This window comes from Danio rerio, chromosome 5 (genome assembly GCF_049306965.1).
Source record: "Danio rerio strain Tuebingen ecotype United States chromosome 5, GRCz12tu, whole genome shotgun sequence".
NCBI classification, from domain to species: domain Eukaryota; kingdom Metazoa; phylum Chordata; class Actinopteri; order Cypriniformes; family Danionidae; genus Danio; species Danio rerio.
Window position 1 is genome coordinate 34646297 of NC_133180.1, and position 17231 is coordinate 34663527.

Here is a 17231-nt window from a genome sequence, read left to right on the forward strand (position 1 = left end):
TAGCTTGTGAAAGAAGGAAAGTCATGACATGTGGTCAAAATCTGGGCTCAGCATTTAACCCAAGGACCACATGCATGCACACATACAGCACCAAAGCAAACAATTAAGTATATCTAAAATGTGTCACACCCTCGGCTCATTCCTGCAGCTCCGATCACCGCTCTCCCTCATCAACCACCTCTCACTACACCTGTGAATAATCGCCAGCATACTAATTACCTGCATCCCACAATCACCAGACACCATAAATTGGGTGGTTCACTTCACACTGAAAAAATATATTTAAAGACGATTCCTTGAATTTACTACAAAAATTAAGTTATGGCCTTGTAAATAATTTATGTGAGCTGAATGTAAACAAACAAATTAAGTTGAATATTACTAAATTTAATTTTTTTGTTTAAATTCAACACAAATAAATTGTTTGCAACAATTTTGCAGACAGCATTTTTTCAGTACACCTTTATTCCTTCTGCCACTCCTTTTCTCCCATGGATGTCTCCATTTTGACTACGAATGTATAACAACTGAATAAGGGGAAGTGACTTAAGCTATTCTGTTTACATGAAGATTTGAAGTTTACCTAATGAACTGTGAGTGCTCATCCTTTATTGTTTCCCAGAATGAACATTGTGTGAGATCACTCTTCAAATGTTTACCATGTGAACTGTTGACTAGATTGCTACTAGCAACAACACCACTCTCCTGCTTCATCACTCTGATTCAGTCACGTTGATTTAAACAAAAAAACCTTCCTTGTGTGTAACCATGACAGAATATGGGTACCACTTTATATTGTGTAGCCTTAACTGATGCTTTTTGGTACTGACATTAATCATTTGTTACATTGTATTTGTGTAAATACATGTTTTTACGATGATGAATGACTAAATATCTGCATGTGATTACATCTGTATTTTCTTTTGAGCATATCTTACACCTTAACCCAGCTTTAAACCTATCCAGTCCATCAAACCTAATCGTATCCCACCTCAAGAGCAGCAGAAGGGTTCGGCAATACATTACGAACCGTAAAGTACAATATATTTATTTTTACATAGTTTATTGTATTTATAAAGTACACAGTAGATAAGGCCATCTAATACAACATGGGACCACAATGTGTAATATACAGGTATGTCAATGAAGAAGCATAATTTTGCAAAAAGTACAATTTTAAGTATATGTAAGAACTGAGAAGTAAGTAAAGTTTTTAGATTTTAGAAAAGGACTTAAAAGGATCACTGAAAGTATGGACTCAACATGATTATTAATTCAGCTTAAGGGTTGAGAGAGTCACAACCTGACTCCCTCGTGTGTTCCTCATGTGACCTTCATCATGTGCTCCTTTGTTCCAATTCCCGCCTCTTGTTATGTTCATCTGTTCCACCTGTGTTCATCCCCTGTGTCCAACCATTTTCATTACATTCATGTATTTAAGTCCTTGTATTAAGTTCCTCCATTGTCTGGTATTCTCACTACTTTGATGTCCAAGTTCTTCCTGTGTTCATCTTTGTAAGTCTTGTAAATGAATAGGTGTTTTGATAATCCTGAGATCCCGTGCCTTCTTTGATTGAATCCAGGCGTTACAGAAAGTTATTTACTAATCCATAAGGCTAACCCTTATAAAAATAACTATTTAATAAGCTAATAGTAAACGTGAATAAAGTTGTTTTCATTGTTGTTGGACAAAAGGATTAGTAACTAACTCTCTCAACCCAGCATTAATAATTATGTGGAATCGATAATCATGTTCAATAGACATGGATGCATCATATAAATTAGTCTGTATTTTTAAAAGTAAATCCCACCACACCCAATATATGTTAAAATGTATATTTATGTTTTTATAGTAGACTTTTTTTAGAAAAACAAACAAACATTAAGGACTGAAATAAGGCTACAGAAAAACCATCTACAAGTAAGCAGTGTTGGGTAAGGTATTAAAAAAAAAAGTAATAGATTATGAATAAATGATTACAGCGGTTCATTCCACTGTGGCGACCCCAAATTATTAAAGGGACTACGTCGAAAAGAAAATGAATGTCTGATTACTGGAAAATTGCAATCTGATTACATTACTAACTACTTCATGTAAAAAGTAATCAGATTACTAATTACTTTACTCTCAAAGTTCACTCCTGATCCTGCACAAAAATTCGATTTAACCAGTTTAGGCTGAGTTGAACCGTCATGTTTTTGGGCACCGGTATCCTCCTTGGTGATGAGTATTGTCATAGAATGCTTTCTATTCAAGTGCTTGAACAGGTTGCTGGTTGAGTTAAAAGCAGTGGATAGTTCAGCACAGACTGGACATAGACTACATTTCACAGCAATATATAGATATTTTTTACGCTCGATGAAATCAAAGTAATGTCTGTATCCCCATTCGAAGAAGCAACCACTCTTGTCAGCAACCATTTCAGCTTGCATTCTCCCGCAACTAAAAAAGCGCATGCTTATTAACGTTAATGTTGCAGTGGAAAACGTTATTTGAAAGAATTTTTTTTTCTAAAAACTGTATTTATTTCATAAGTAATGCAATTACATTGACTTTAGTAAATGTAATCAAATTACACTAATTTAAAATGTAATTTGTTACATTACTGCGCTCCCCAAAAATGTAATTAGAATACAGTAATGCATTATTGTGGAATGCATCACACCCAACTGTACACATAAGGCATAATGAAAAGTAACAAAAGCACATGGCAATAAAGCAAATTAAAGCGATTAAAAATAGATTAAAGCTTATTAAAGCGATTAAAGCTTAATAGAGCGAAAGTTAATCTGTTGAAAAAAAAATCTCCTTTGACTTAAAGTCCATGAAGTTTCAGAAATAGTTTGATTCTTTACTCTTGCTGCTTCATTCAGTGACATTGAAAAAAGTCTATTTGGGGAATACAATGTGTGTGCTGTGACTTGACTATCAATTGTAAAAAAAAATAGCTAGACTTCACAGACCACTGGACACAGAGAACAACTCAATGATGCCATTCACAAACACACACTTCATATCTATCCATACACACTTTACTCAGCTTTGCCTCCAATTTCATAATAACTGGCATTAGTACAATATCAATCCAGTCTATAAAGCCTCTGTCACATGTTCACTTTGGCACTTTTATGTGACTTGATTCTGTTTCGGACTGGCTGGCTGTTAAACATGATTAGCAGCGCTACATAAAATCTGAATGTGACAGCATTAAATCCAGTCTCAGATGTGGTCCTCTGGCTTTCTATTTGATTATAATAGTCCATATTTGGTCACAATATTATTGAAGGTGCAGGATAATCGCATTAGCCTGGTACTTCAAGAAGAAGGATTTTATGGTCATACCGTAGTAAAACATTTATGCCAGCCTAATGTGATTTATCAGCTATACCTAAGGGTGCGTATTTAGTAAATGATGTGCTGTGTTGAAAACACAAAGGTAATTAGCAAAGCTTTGAAATATGTGAATAATGTATGAAACAAAAAAGTGGCGGATACAAAAAAAGTAGTGTTGAAACAATTTACTCGGATTCATTTGAATTAAGTCAAATAGCTTAATAATGCAACAAATGCTTTCATGGAGCTCAGTGGCTTTGATTATAGAAATTAATAAAACTTGCAGCAGATGATCACACATGTACACAAATGCACCTGTGCGCTATCACTTTGAAACCGTAGAACAAAATCAGTTCTTTCAAAGCGTGTGCATTTCTGAAGTGAGGCTTAGATGTTGTTTTGGCTGAAATTCACTCATACTCAGCTGCAGTTTATTAACCCCCTGCCACCCCCTTTTTTCTTCTTCTCTGTGTAACCCTGTTTGTCGTGCTTGCTGTTTTCAAACCCAATCAGTTTATATACACTTCAGCCGCAGCGCTGTTTAACCTCCTGCAAAGGTGACACTGGGTAAATCGGTAATGTAGAAAGAAAGCAAAAATCTGCAGTTGTGAAGGAGACAGGGAGGCAGGTGCGCTCGCTTGTGTATTTTTGTCACATACTTTGCTACAAGAGAATTGGGTGAGGGTTAGGCTCTTGAAGGAAGAACCATGTGTTCATGAAATGCTTTTGTGATGCTTTGTGTGTGAAGAGCAGCATAGAAATTTCCCATCATTCGCTTTCTATTGCCAGTATATTTTTTTTCTGTCAGCTCTGCAGAACCACTTGCAATCGCCTTCCATTCATCAGCAACACTGTGACTGTGATAGCCAAAACCTCTCTATAGTGCATTCTTTCAATTTATTCTTCTAACCTAAAAACATCAAAACAAACAACAACTGCTGAATCTTCTTCTGGGGTTCCGCCACAGTCAAAAAAGTCTGACAATAATCACTCAAGTTTTCTTTTAGTTTGTCAGCATGTCTGAGTTAAAATGATTTTGGATGCATTCACACTTGGCAGGTTTGAATTGATTTCAATTTAATTAGAAAGTGTGAAAAGTACCACCCGAGGTGCACACACACACACACTCACACCCCAAAACAAGAACAAGAACCCTAATACTGAGTTCAGACTGCATGATTTTAGCCCTGGTTTTGACTCGCTGAAAGGTTTTGATAAATCACAGACAAATGCCTGAAATCACAGGCAAATCTATGAAGGTAATTCAGTTGCGAAACTCGAGAGCTTGCAAATGTAAATGTGAGCACTTGTGATAATAATATTTGTATGTGTAGGTTGAAATGTACACTTACAGCTCTGATGTGAACAGCTGAATCACACACACACACACACACAACAATCCACACACTTGTGTTTTAAATTGGAAGATGCAGATTAATAGTTGTGCATTTGTAAAATGTCATTCACAAATACAAAGTGACAGACACACGTGTGCAAGGCAAATTTGATTGCATCTTTGCTCTACAACCACAGGTCGGCACTCACAACCTCTCAGATTCGTCAGTACAACTACAAATCTCCCGCGCTCTGACTTTTGCAACACATCTCCCGCGATCTCTGTAGCAGAACTCATCTGTGCACTCGCAGATGCAGAGGCGTGAGCAGCACGGGGCGGGGGAGGGGCGGGGCAGGTGTAAAGCTGTTTGATTGGCTGATGCCTGACCAATGAACAATGCCAGCAGCCAACAGGACTGAGGTGCAAAATAATAATTTCCCACGATTATTTCATTAGTTAGGGTTTATTTCAACTCTTTTCTGAAGAGATTCTTGTTAAAAATCATAAATTCTGTGGAAATGTACATACCAGTAAAAGAGCAGCAAAGCCAGTTTATTGGCTAGAGCCAGCCAATGAGATGGGGCGTTTCTGTTTGTCAGCACACAGGGCAGCTCACGTTGTTGGAGGCCTCGAGCAATCAGAGGGTAAGTTATGATTTTTAATAATTATCTATATGTTCAAGACTGTTAGCTAAGCTGAGGACTGTGCTGGGTGCTTCTCTTGTTTGTTTCTTATATAAGAAAACAGTTATGAGTTATGTAGGAGCTGCTTTCTATCATGTTATATCGTTCTAAAGATACGATTCAACCCACATGAAATAAGTTGTAATAGTCTTTATAGTAGATAATATTACGTTTTTGAACCATACTAACTATAATAATCTGTATTATACTGTATATATTGCAGTATCTACAACTTTGTTAATGAATGCAACAGCACACTGTAGTATTAACTAGCATGAACTTTAATGAATTGAAGTATATTTACACACACGCACACACACACACACACACACACACACACACACACACACACACACATTAATAGCAATTAAAAATAACACTAGGCGTTTCAGTTTCTTACAGATCATACAGGTTTTTGTTATTATAACCTGCATCATATCTATCTATCCATCTATCTATTTACATGTTTGTGTACAGTGTGTCCTTTATATCACTTTTTTAATTATGAAAGTTACTACCTTTATTTCTCAGTTTCCTGTAAGGATGGAGTGACAGGAGAGATCAGCATGTTTCAAGTCGATGAGGAACTCAGAGAAGCTGCATAGCTTGAATAGGATGTTATTTATGCTAAAGATGACATGATGATCCAGCTCATCTACAAACACTTCAAAATGATTCAGATCATTCAAGAGGAAGCCGACCATTTATTTTCTCTTTTTACCTGCCAAGATGACTACAGATTTGAACAAAACACACACTCACCCACAAACACAACTTTTATTTTGATAATTGTTTAATGTAGTATTTTTACACTTTACTGTAAGGCAGGGGTGTCAAACTCAGTTCCTGAAGGGCCGTAACCCTGCACGTTTTTAGTTGCAACCCTGCTTCAAAACACTTAAGTGAAAGTTTCAAACAAACCTGAAGGACTCAATTAGTTTGATCAGGTGTGTTTAATTAGGGTTAGAACTAAACTTTGCAAAGCTGCAGCCCTCCAGGAACTGAGTTTGACACCTGTTCTGTAAGGGAATGTTATTTGTCAAATAAAATTTACAGTCCAAATAAGTGCAGCGCAAATGTCTAGTTACTTGTATTGAAATATTTCAGGGTTTTTCCTTGTTCATAATGAGATGGAGGTGGTAAATCCAACTTCATCATTACCCATCAAATGTTATCTCCTCTTTAATCCTTTGCTCAAGCCTTTACTAGTGGTCAGACAGCAAGCCATTGTGTAAAGCTGGTTGATGCTCTCTGTAATAGAGAGAGATGATGACTGTTCAGCTTATGTTGCTTAACCCTGCAGATGAGATGCTCAAAGTGGACCCTCAGCTGAGCGATGGACACTGTCTCCCTCACCTAGTTGCTCTTCCTTTGAACACACATATCATGTTGAAGGATGCAAGTTCTGGACCTAAATCAGATGTAATGCATGTAGATGTATAAATCAGAAAGAAATGAAACTGCTTTAAAATGTATTAGGTTTTACATATAAAGTATACTTCAATTCATTAAAGTTCATGCTAGTTAATACTACAATGTGCTGTTGCATTCATTAACAAAGTTGTAGATACTGCAATATATACAGTATAATACAGTTTATTATAGTTAGTATGGTTCAAAAACGTAATATTATCTACTATAAAGACTATTACAACTTATTTCATGTGGGTTGAATCGTATCTTTAGAACGATATAACATGATAGAAAGCAGCTCCTACATAACTCATAACTGTTTTCTTATATAAGAAACAAACAAGAGAAGCACCCAGCACAGTCCTCAGCTTAGCTAACAGTATTGAACATATAGATAATTATTAAAAATCATAACTTACCCTCTGATTGCTCGAGGCCTCCAACAACGTGAGCTGCCCTGTGTGCTGACAAACAGAAACGCCCCATCTCATTGGCTGGCTCTAGCCAATAAACTGGCTTTGCTGCTCTTTTACTGGTATGTACATTTCCACAGAATTTATGATTTTTAACAAGAATCTCTTCAGAAAAGAGTTGAAATAAACCCTAACTAATGAAATAATCGTGGGAAATTATTATTTTGCACCTCAGTCCTGTTGGCTGCTGGCATTGTTCATTGGTCAGGCATCAGCCAATCAAACAGCTTTACACCTGCCCCGCCCCTCCCCCGCCCCGTGCTGCTCACGCCTCTGCATCTGCGAGTGCACAGATGAGTTCTGCTACAGAGATCGCGGGAGATGTGTTGCAAAAGTCAGAGCGCGGGAGATTTGTAGTTGTACTGACGAATCTGAGAGGTTGTGAGTGCCGACCTGTGGTTGTAGAGCAAAGATGCAATCAAATTTGCCTTGCACACGTGTGTCTGTCACTTTGTATTTGTGAATGACATTTTACAAATGCACAACTATTAATCTGCAACTTCCAATTTAAAACACAAGTGTGTGGATTGTTGTGTGTGTGTGTGTGTGTGATTCAGCTGTTCACATCAGAGCTGTAAGTGTACATTTCAACCTACACATACAAATATTATTATCACAAGTGCTCACATTTACATTTGCAAGCTCTCGAGTTTCGCAACTGAATTACCTTCATACAAATCGGTGCTCATTCACGTGAGTGACAATTACACAGTGTGAACTGTCAAAGACGTAATCTGAGAGAATCGCGGAACTCAAATTGTGCTTTGTAAAATGTATTCTGATTAATATTAACATCAGCGGTTACCTACATTCAAAAAGATAGCAGCATCTACTAGTATGGGTACCTACAGGCCAGCGGGAGGTTGGGGGAGAAGTTACAAGCACTCATTTTAAGTTTATCTGGACCCAAGAAATGGTGGGAAAACAAGTGTTAATTTGGCAGGAGCACCTGTGTCTGTCTGACGTGTCATCTGAGCAATATCACAACCGGGTCGAAAAATAAAATCGTTGAGGAGAAATTGCTAATCTTTAATATGACTCTGGAACTATAAGTCCTCTCAGGGAGCGATTCATTTATCCACGCGTGCGCACATTTGTGCAGGTGGTATCATTCATTTCAAGTCTTTTGAGTCGTTCATCGCGGAAAGGCAAAAGCCAATCATATGCGTTTAGAGCTGGAAAGAGAATTGAACCGTTCAACTCTTGAGTCCTCTATCGGGTTTGAGTCATTCATTCATCAGGGAAAGGCAGAAGCCAATCATATGCGTTTAGAGCCGGAAAGAGAATTGAACCGTTCAACTCTCAAGTCCTCTATCGGGTTTGAGTCATTCATTCATCAGGGAAAGGCAGAAGCCAATCTTATACGTTTAGAGCCGGAAAAATAATTGATGCGTTCATCTCTCGAGTCCTCTATCGGCTCTAAGTCGTTCGTTCACCATGGGCCAATCATATGCATTTAGAGTCGGAAAGAGAATTGATCCATTCATCTCTCGAGTCCTCTATAGGGTTTTGAGTCATTCGTCTTTCTTACATGACACTACAGCAGAATTGGATGTAGAAATTAGTAAATGGTTCTAAATCATCTTTAAAGACAGGTGCATCATAATCATTAATTATTATAATATTATTATTACTACTAAATATTATATTATTATTATGAGCACTTCTGATCTTAAACCGTAGCTCCACTAACAACCTTAGTCAGTAATTTTTATGTAAAACGTAAAACAATGTGTTCCTAAAAAGCATTTTCTTAGAAATAAAAAAGGTCTGTAATATTGTCACAAAGTTATTGTTACTTTTCTTCTGCTGGATGTGGTTTTATTTTATTTTTTGTCATTTTACAAATAAATGGAACCATGCTTTAAAAATATATATTGTCTATTCATTGCCTTGCTATCAGAAAACGAATATTCTAATATTTGTAAAGAAAGATTGGATTTGCATTTACTCATTTAGCAAAAGCTTTTATCCTGCGACCAACAAGTAATGACAAAAGAAGCACTTCAAGTCATCAGAAAGAAGAAACAGACTCAGCCTATTAAAGGTTCAGAGCTTGTGTTTTTGAATGCTAACAAACCTTATGCCAAGTCCAACAAGTAAAGCCACACAATGTTGTTTTAAAACTTATTTAATTCTAATTATTTAAAAATGTTTTAATATTTTAAAGTAAATTTGTTAAGCTCATTAAGCTCTGTGACTTTTGTATTTTTATTTTTTTGAATTATTTTTTACTTAAATTGCTGTTTAATAAAAAAAACATGTATTGGGTAGAGTTGCCCTATTTGATATAAAGCTTTTATGGCACAAACATGTTATTTAATTTAAAACTTTATTTATTAAAAAACCTAGCTTGATGTGCAATATTTTGTTTTTCTTTTGATTGTTCTTATTATAGTGATTTTAAAGTAATGCTTTGTTATAAAGCTTTTCTGGTAAAAAAAAAACAATCAGAGCTTGCAAAAATTAAGGTATTGGCTGTTTCTCAATTCCAAGAACGCAGAGAACGGACTTGTGTTCTTGTGGAGACCGGTCTTGCCAGGTGTCCTCGGAAGAACGAACTCATGAGACCGCGAGGGCAGAGAACGTGTCCTTTGAGAAATGGGATGCTGTGTTCTTCCTGATGGTCACGTGACCTTCACGCGTTTTAAATGGAAATAATTTAAACATTACAGCCTTCATACAACGATTTATTGTTTTCCCCCTCTTCAAAATATATACTTTGCATAAAAACATTATAAATATACTCTGCACAATATAAAAAAACAAATTTTAATACGAATTTCAGCAAACAAACAACCCTTAATGTGTTTATTCCTTTATTAAGATATTCATGTTAATGTTTACTTTCACCGTTTCATTTAGGGAAACTCCTGAGGTAAATAAGTGATATCTCTGAACTTTAATGATAAATCTAAATAAAATGCTGCGCTTCCCACCTCCAGTCGCAATGACTTCTGGGACTTCCAGAGCAAGTTCGGTGCTCAAGTTTGCATCAGTGCGTCCTCGATATCAAGATCACATCCGGGAAGTTTCACGCGTCCTCCATACTTGCGGTCTTGAGTATTGGAACTGAACTTAGGCAGCTGATGATGACGTTGCACGAGAACACGAGAACGCAAGACCACTGAAGAACGCATATTGAGAAACAGCCTAGGTATGTGTTATCACAGCCATGGTCTGAAGTTAGCTGCTGTGTTTCAGCACACTGCCCCTAGTGGTCCAAAGATACAAAAATGGCATTTTCTGCTTTTAACTTCCCAACACTTTTTTTCCTATTTTCCCAGGTCAGCCATTTTGGCCTTTGGCCATTTTGAATTATGTAAAAAATTGCTATATTTTACGCATCTGCAAATTTTTATGAAAGTTGGTACGTGTCTTTGGGACTATACCCTGTAGGTCCTCAAAAAGTTACATTGCAGTGCCACCTTTTCATCAAACTTCATAACGATGTTTCTGAAAATGATAATGACTTTTGACTAATTTTGCCTATTGTTATGATACTCCTCTTGATACATTCTTTGGGTTGTCCTGAGAATATCGATACCAGTTATGCCTTAATTAACTGAACTTTCTGTCCGCCATATAGCCTTAATTCAAAAATCTACTTTTTTGAACTCCTCCTACATCATTTGGCTGATTTGCACCAAATTTGACTCAGATTATCTTCAGACCATGCTGACAAAAAATTCTTTAATTTGTGTCAATACATTTAATGTTTTTGTCTACATCACCGACAAATGTAATGTCATCATGCCAAATTATATCTGAGGCTGTATCTCTGCGATAGTTAAAGATGAAACCAAATGTATTTATTTTTTCTAAATACTGTAGATCGTTCCACCAAATTTGGCTCAGACCAAGCTGACAAAAAGTTACAGAATTTTCCCATAGCTCTGTAGCTTGTTGCCTTGCTTGTTTATGATGTGGCTGCTGGGCTGCTTGCCCCTGATAATTGCTGCTTGCAGGCATATTTTCTTTAAATGTTTAATAGAGGAATCCATAGTGCTGTTTTTACACCTTTACATGTTTATTAGGTCTTTACATCACATGTGCGCAGATACAATAAAACAAGTTAACAAAATTGTTTTGGATATTCTGTCACAAAATGCATATCTAAAAAGCTTAGATTCAGCAAGTTTGGACTTACAAATGGCTGGCCAGGGCTTAGAATGCATGACTACCAAAGCATTTTTCCATGCTGTTGTCAATAGAAGCATCACATTTTTAAAATGGCAACAACAAAGTGAGACACTCATACATACAGTAGCGTGCATTTTCAGTCACGCGAAAAACACTCCTGTGGACATGTTCCATAAGTGTATACTCAAACAAAACAAGCTAAGAGAAATCAAACTAGACTTAATGCAGATCTTGATGGTCATTTTGGATTTTGTGACTGTATGCAATTTTTTTTGATGACCTGCTTACTTTATTTTTTAAAAGTGACTCATCCATTTGTCTGCATTTACACAGCATGAAAAAATGCAATGCCCAGGAAAAAAAGACCGGGTGGTGACTGACAGCTGATAAATAACTTTGCAACTGCCTGTATCAATGGAGTAGTAGTACAGCAGACGTTAAGTTCAATAGTATAAGTCGACATGCAGTTGCAAAGTTACTTATAGACAGTAGAATGGCCTGTTGTCAACCTTATGAATGTGAGTCTGTTGTGTGTTAAATTACACCATGCCAAAATAAAAAATGTGTTTATTTTGGAGATGGGGAAGATGCTATTTTATAGCTTATGTATTGTTTTCGTACAGTCTCGAGAGAGTAAAAAACTGATGTGAGTGAGGCAGTCAGTGATTTGCTATTAGCATGGCTCAGAGCGGCAGCAACATGAAACATTCCTCTCAGTTTGTTTAGGTGGGGGTCATGAAGCTGTCAGTAACTCTCCTCAATCTCCTTCACAATAAAACCAATTTATGCTTCCATAAACCACTTTCTCAATACCATCTAAATGCTCCTCTAATATAGCCAGAACTGCTATTCAACTGGTTTAATACATTTGCACTTAAACTTGCACTTGCATTTATATATCTATACTGCATCTTTTCAAATATTAAGCAGCACTGATTTTTTTAACACCAATTCATTATAACATAATGATTTCTAAAGTTATATTACAAGGCTAAATGACTAAGCTTTTATTCCAATGTGGTTTGCTGGCAGTAAATCAGGCTTCAGAACAACACACACATCAGTCATGATTTCCAGGAATGACTGACTCAGCATGAATTAAGAAGAGCTTCATGAAAATGAGTCTGTAAAGACCCTCGTTCTCCCCTGGTGCCCTTCTCCATTCATGTGTGTGTGCTTTTCATTTATTATTCTTACTATAGTGTTTAAATGTTTCATTTTTTAGCCCAATGTACAAGTAAAATCTATATTAAATGAACAAATACAGCAGGGGTCTTAAAGTCTTTTGCATTTTTAATGATGTATTAGGTAACACTTTAAAATAACTGCAAAATGTCAATGATAAAATACTTCCTTTGGTTATGAAAAATGTATTATTAACAAAGTATAAAAATACAATCATTAAGCACATTATAAACGGTTAAATTCAGAATTATTAGCTCCTCTGAATTATTAGCCCCCTTGTTTATTTTCCCCCCAATTTCTGTTTAACAGAGAGCAGATTTTTTTCAACACATTTCCAAACATAATAGTTTTAATAACTCATCTCTAACAACTGATTTATTTTATCTTTGTCATGATGACAGTAAATACTATTTGTCTAGATATTTTTCAAGACACTTCTATACAGCTTAAAGTGACATTTAAAGGCTTAACTAGGTTAATTAGTTTAACTAGGCAGATTAGGGTAATTAGGCAAGTGATTGTATAACAATAGTTTGTTCTAGACAAAAAAAATATATAGCTTAAAGGCTAATAATTTTGACCTTAAAATTGAAAAATTAAAAACTCCTTTTATTCTAGCTAAAATAAAAAATAAATAGTTAATCTAGGTTAAAACATATTATCAGACATACTGTGAAAATTTTGCCCTGCAAACATCATTTGGGAAATATTTAAAAAAGAAAAAAAAATGAAAGGGGGCTAATAACTCTGACTTCAACTGTTTGCGCTTTTAAAGCATATAGCATTTTAGCAGCATTTATGAACTGTTTAAAAATGTATATTAATTTGGAGTGAATGTCTAAATGCTGAACTATCTGTTTGCTAAAGCTTAATAAATGATTCATGGTGTATGTTAGTATTTAGTTGCTCCTTTAGCTTTAATGACAGTAGCACTCAAGCTGAACTTTATCAGTGAGTGTTAAACCTGATTATCATATTTTCCAGAATAATTTTAGAGGGATAAAACAGGTTTAAATCTGATTTTCATCTTAGTATTTTTGGAACTGATTGTGCAACACAATGGCAATCCTCTGTTTTGAGCCAAAGACACTCTTAACAGCTAGCATAGGTGCCAGTCATCCACCCTTCTGTTTGACTGAATGAAACTAACACGTACAATCAAATGTACTTCAATGAGCATAGTACAATATGCTGAAATATATGTCATAGTGTAATTGTTTTTTGTTTGAATATCTGAGAGAGAGCTGTCTGCCAATGCACAACAGTACGTGTTAAGTGGATTACATGGTAAATGGATTATTCAGTTTGCTGAATTTGGTTATTGGTGATTTGACATGATCCAGGATCGTTTCGTTCTTCAAAACTCATCCGAGAGCTGTTGTCATAGCAACAGTACTGGTAGCTCAAACCTGCTCAGAAGCAGGCTTATTTCCTGAATACTGCAAGTATGTACTGAATGCTGACATTTTCTTACACAGTAATATCTATGGAAATAGTAAAATAGTTTAAACTATATATATATATATATATATATATATATATATATATATATATATATATATATATATATATATATATATATATATGTATATATATATATATATATATATATATATATATATATATATATATATATGTATATATATATATATATATATATATATATATATATATATATATATATATATATATATATATATATATATATATATATATATAAATAATAGAAGTTATATAAATGAAACTGTTATGCAATACACTCCAAAATAAAAGTACAAAAATGGGAGTTCTCTCCCCAAAGGGTTCAAAGAGAACGTTTATGGACTTTTTAAATAGAAATGCACACTATTTTAACATACTGACCCAGCTTTAGTACAATTTGTGTATGGTAAAGGATATGGTCAATTTATGCAGCATGCACACGTTTTGACAGCTAATATGCCGATGATTTGATGCCATGCAACAGTTGCAAACCTCTTTACTAATATCAAAAAGCTTTTTTGATGCAAAATTAATTTAAACAGACATTTATTAACAAACTTGAACAGGCTATAATAATCCGCTCTAAAAATAAAACTAAATAAATTGCTAAATACTCTTTAAACATGAAAGTCTTAAGCAGGAAAATTTACCTTGTCCCACTTTATATTAAGTGACCTTAACTACTATCTACTTGCATCAAAACATAAATACAATGTACTTAACAGTGTTCATAAGGTATTTGAGAACACTTGTGGTGCTCTTGAGTTGGGATAGAGGTTGGGTTAGTGACAGGTTTGGTGGAATGGGTAGGTTTAAGGGTGGGTTAAGGTGTAAGGGATGGTCAACAGTGTATTTACAAATATACAGAAGTTAATTACAGATGTATTTACATGCAGGTATTTAATCATGCATAAGTGCACAGTAAATACATGTATTTACACAATAAGTACATTGTAACAAACTATTAATTCCTGTGTAAGTACATATTAGTTAAGGCCACTTAATATAAAGTGGGACCATGTACGTGCTAATAAAAAAAAAAACAGATAAAACCTTACAATGTTTGTGCACTAGTAAGCCTATGCAATAACTCATGGTTTATTAATCCTGCACCAACATTATATCTTAATCTAATTAATTAAGATAAGTGGTAGATGAAAAAAATAGCTCATTCTAATATTTAACACATTAATTAAAAATTTTATGAGTAATCTATGATGACACATCAAATTAAACAATTACAATCTATTAATCAGTTTTATCAACTGCTGAAAAAGTAATCATTAATAAATGCTTTAGTAATAAATGGTTTCTTAATAAATGAATCCGTTATCAGTAGGTGTGAATTAATGCACAGTCGTGCATCAGTTTTGTAAAGAAAAAAAACTGCTCACACTGTAGAAACTGCTGTTGTTTTGGTCTGTATTTAAAGTGTTATACTGCAAACTGTTAAAATATTGCAGCACAGAATGCTTCTGGTTATAAATGCACAACTGTTGCTTTCATTTCAGGTTGCTGTGGACATGTACATAAATTATGCATACATGGTTTGCAAATTGCTTGGTTGGGGAAGAACAAGCTCAACTAGTGAAGTTCTGCTTTGTGTCAGCTATTTTAGGTGGCTTATCCATATGGAAATGATGCAGTTACTGAATTATCTCCATTCATAATGAACCAGGTGAAATGCCACTGAGTCTGTTCATGTGCACAATGTGATGGATATTCATTTGAATATTGTGATGTAGCCAATTGAACTGATTTAACTGTGCATCCTAAAAAAAACATTCGGTTATTTTTTCAGAAAATACCTGCCAGTTGGATTTGTATCAAGCTCATAAATAGTGTGTGCAGTTCTCCTAGAGTGTTTGTAAATGTAATGGGAGGCTGCTTCTCCACGGGGGATGTTTGTAGGAAGTGTGTATCAAACCAGGTTTTTTTTTTTTCGGCAGCATTTTTCAAAAACCACAGTAATGTTTTTTTTAAGTACTGGTTATTGGTTAATTCATCATTATAGTGCATTACTCGTACATTATTGATTCAATATGTAATTACATTTAGTTTAGGCATATATTTGAACAAATTAAAACTGGCAATAAAGGGTGGTTTTCATGATTAGCTGTATGTTTCCTGTCAGTTTAATAGCCCATTTCCACTGAGTGGTGCGGTACAGTTTGCTTTTATGGCTGTCTCCACTGTCAAAAGGTACCTAAAAGTGAACCAAACCATACCACTTTTTGGGTACCCTTTGCAAAGGTACCTAGCACAACAAAAGGGTACCAAAAGGTGGAGCTAGACGCACAACTGAACGCTATTAGTTTACAGAGATACGTCACTCACTCGTGCAACAAGCCAGAATGAAAACAAAGGAAGCGACATTTTTAAATACACAGCCGAGACATTACACCGTAATAATATATACATAAAATAATGAGCCGTAGTTGACCTGAGCTCAAGCACACCTTGTCGTCATCTTGATGAACAGCCACAAAGCCAAGAAGAAGAGCAGAATCTGCCCTATGCCCCCTAGTTTATTTACAAGGTTGTCTAAAGCGCGAATGGTTTTGCTTTCTCTCGATCACTCGCTGCATGTCTATATTTGAAATAATGAATTTCTTGAGCTCAGGATTACTGAAGTGCTTCTGACATCCAATTCTGTCAGAAACAAACAAACATGAGACTGATGCGCAAAACAACAAAGGAGAAGCCGGCAAAAACAAAGGAGCAAATGATTCTTTTAGCAACCTAAAACATAAACAAACTGCCATGTTTAACTTTTATCATCTCATTTTGGGCTATTATGAACTCAGAATGACGGAATTACTTTCTAACAAGAGGTTAAATGTTCTGGTTAAGATTAAAGACACAGATGAGAGGTTTGCAATGACTGGGCTATATGTTATGTGTTGTTTTGAACCCAAATAAGGACTAAATGTATGCTGTGTGAAGTTTTACACTTTTTAGTAATTGGTAAAATATCAGAGACTGTTAGGGGCTGTATGTGTTCATATATGTTGCATTTATTTATATATTTATTTTATATAATTGCAAAAGTTACACTAGGCTATTTGACACTATTATCAAATCATGTTTAAAAAAAGGTAAGTAATAAACATTTATACACAAGTATTTGTGTATGAAGCATCTGTTTCATGGGACATGCTTCTCATATGATATATAAACAG

At 35.2% G+C, this 17231-nt stretch overlaps 1 long non-coding RNA gene across 1 annotated transcript; it reads left to right on the forward strand.

Moving 5' to 3' along the window:
• Positions 1 to 5071: 5071 nt before the first annotated feature.
• Positions 5072 to 6415, forward strand: LOC137490135 (uncharacterized). The gene is made up of 2 exons (XR_011015360.2): positions 5072 to 5314; positions 5885 to 6415. It is a non-coding gene; the product is annotated as an uncharacterized lncRNA (long non-coding RNA).
• Positions 6416 to 17231: the final 10816 nt, after the last annotated feature.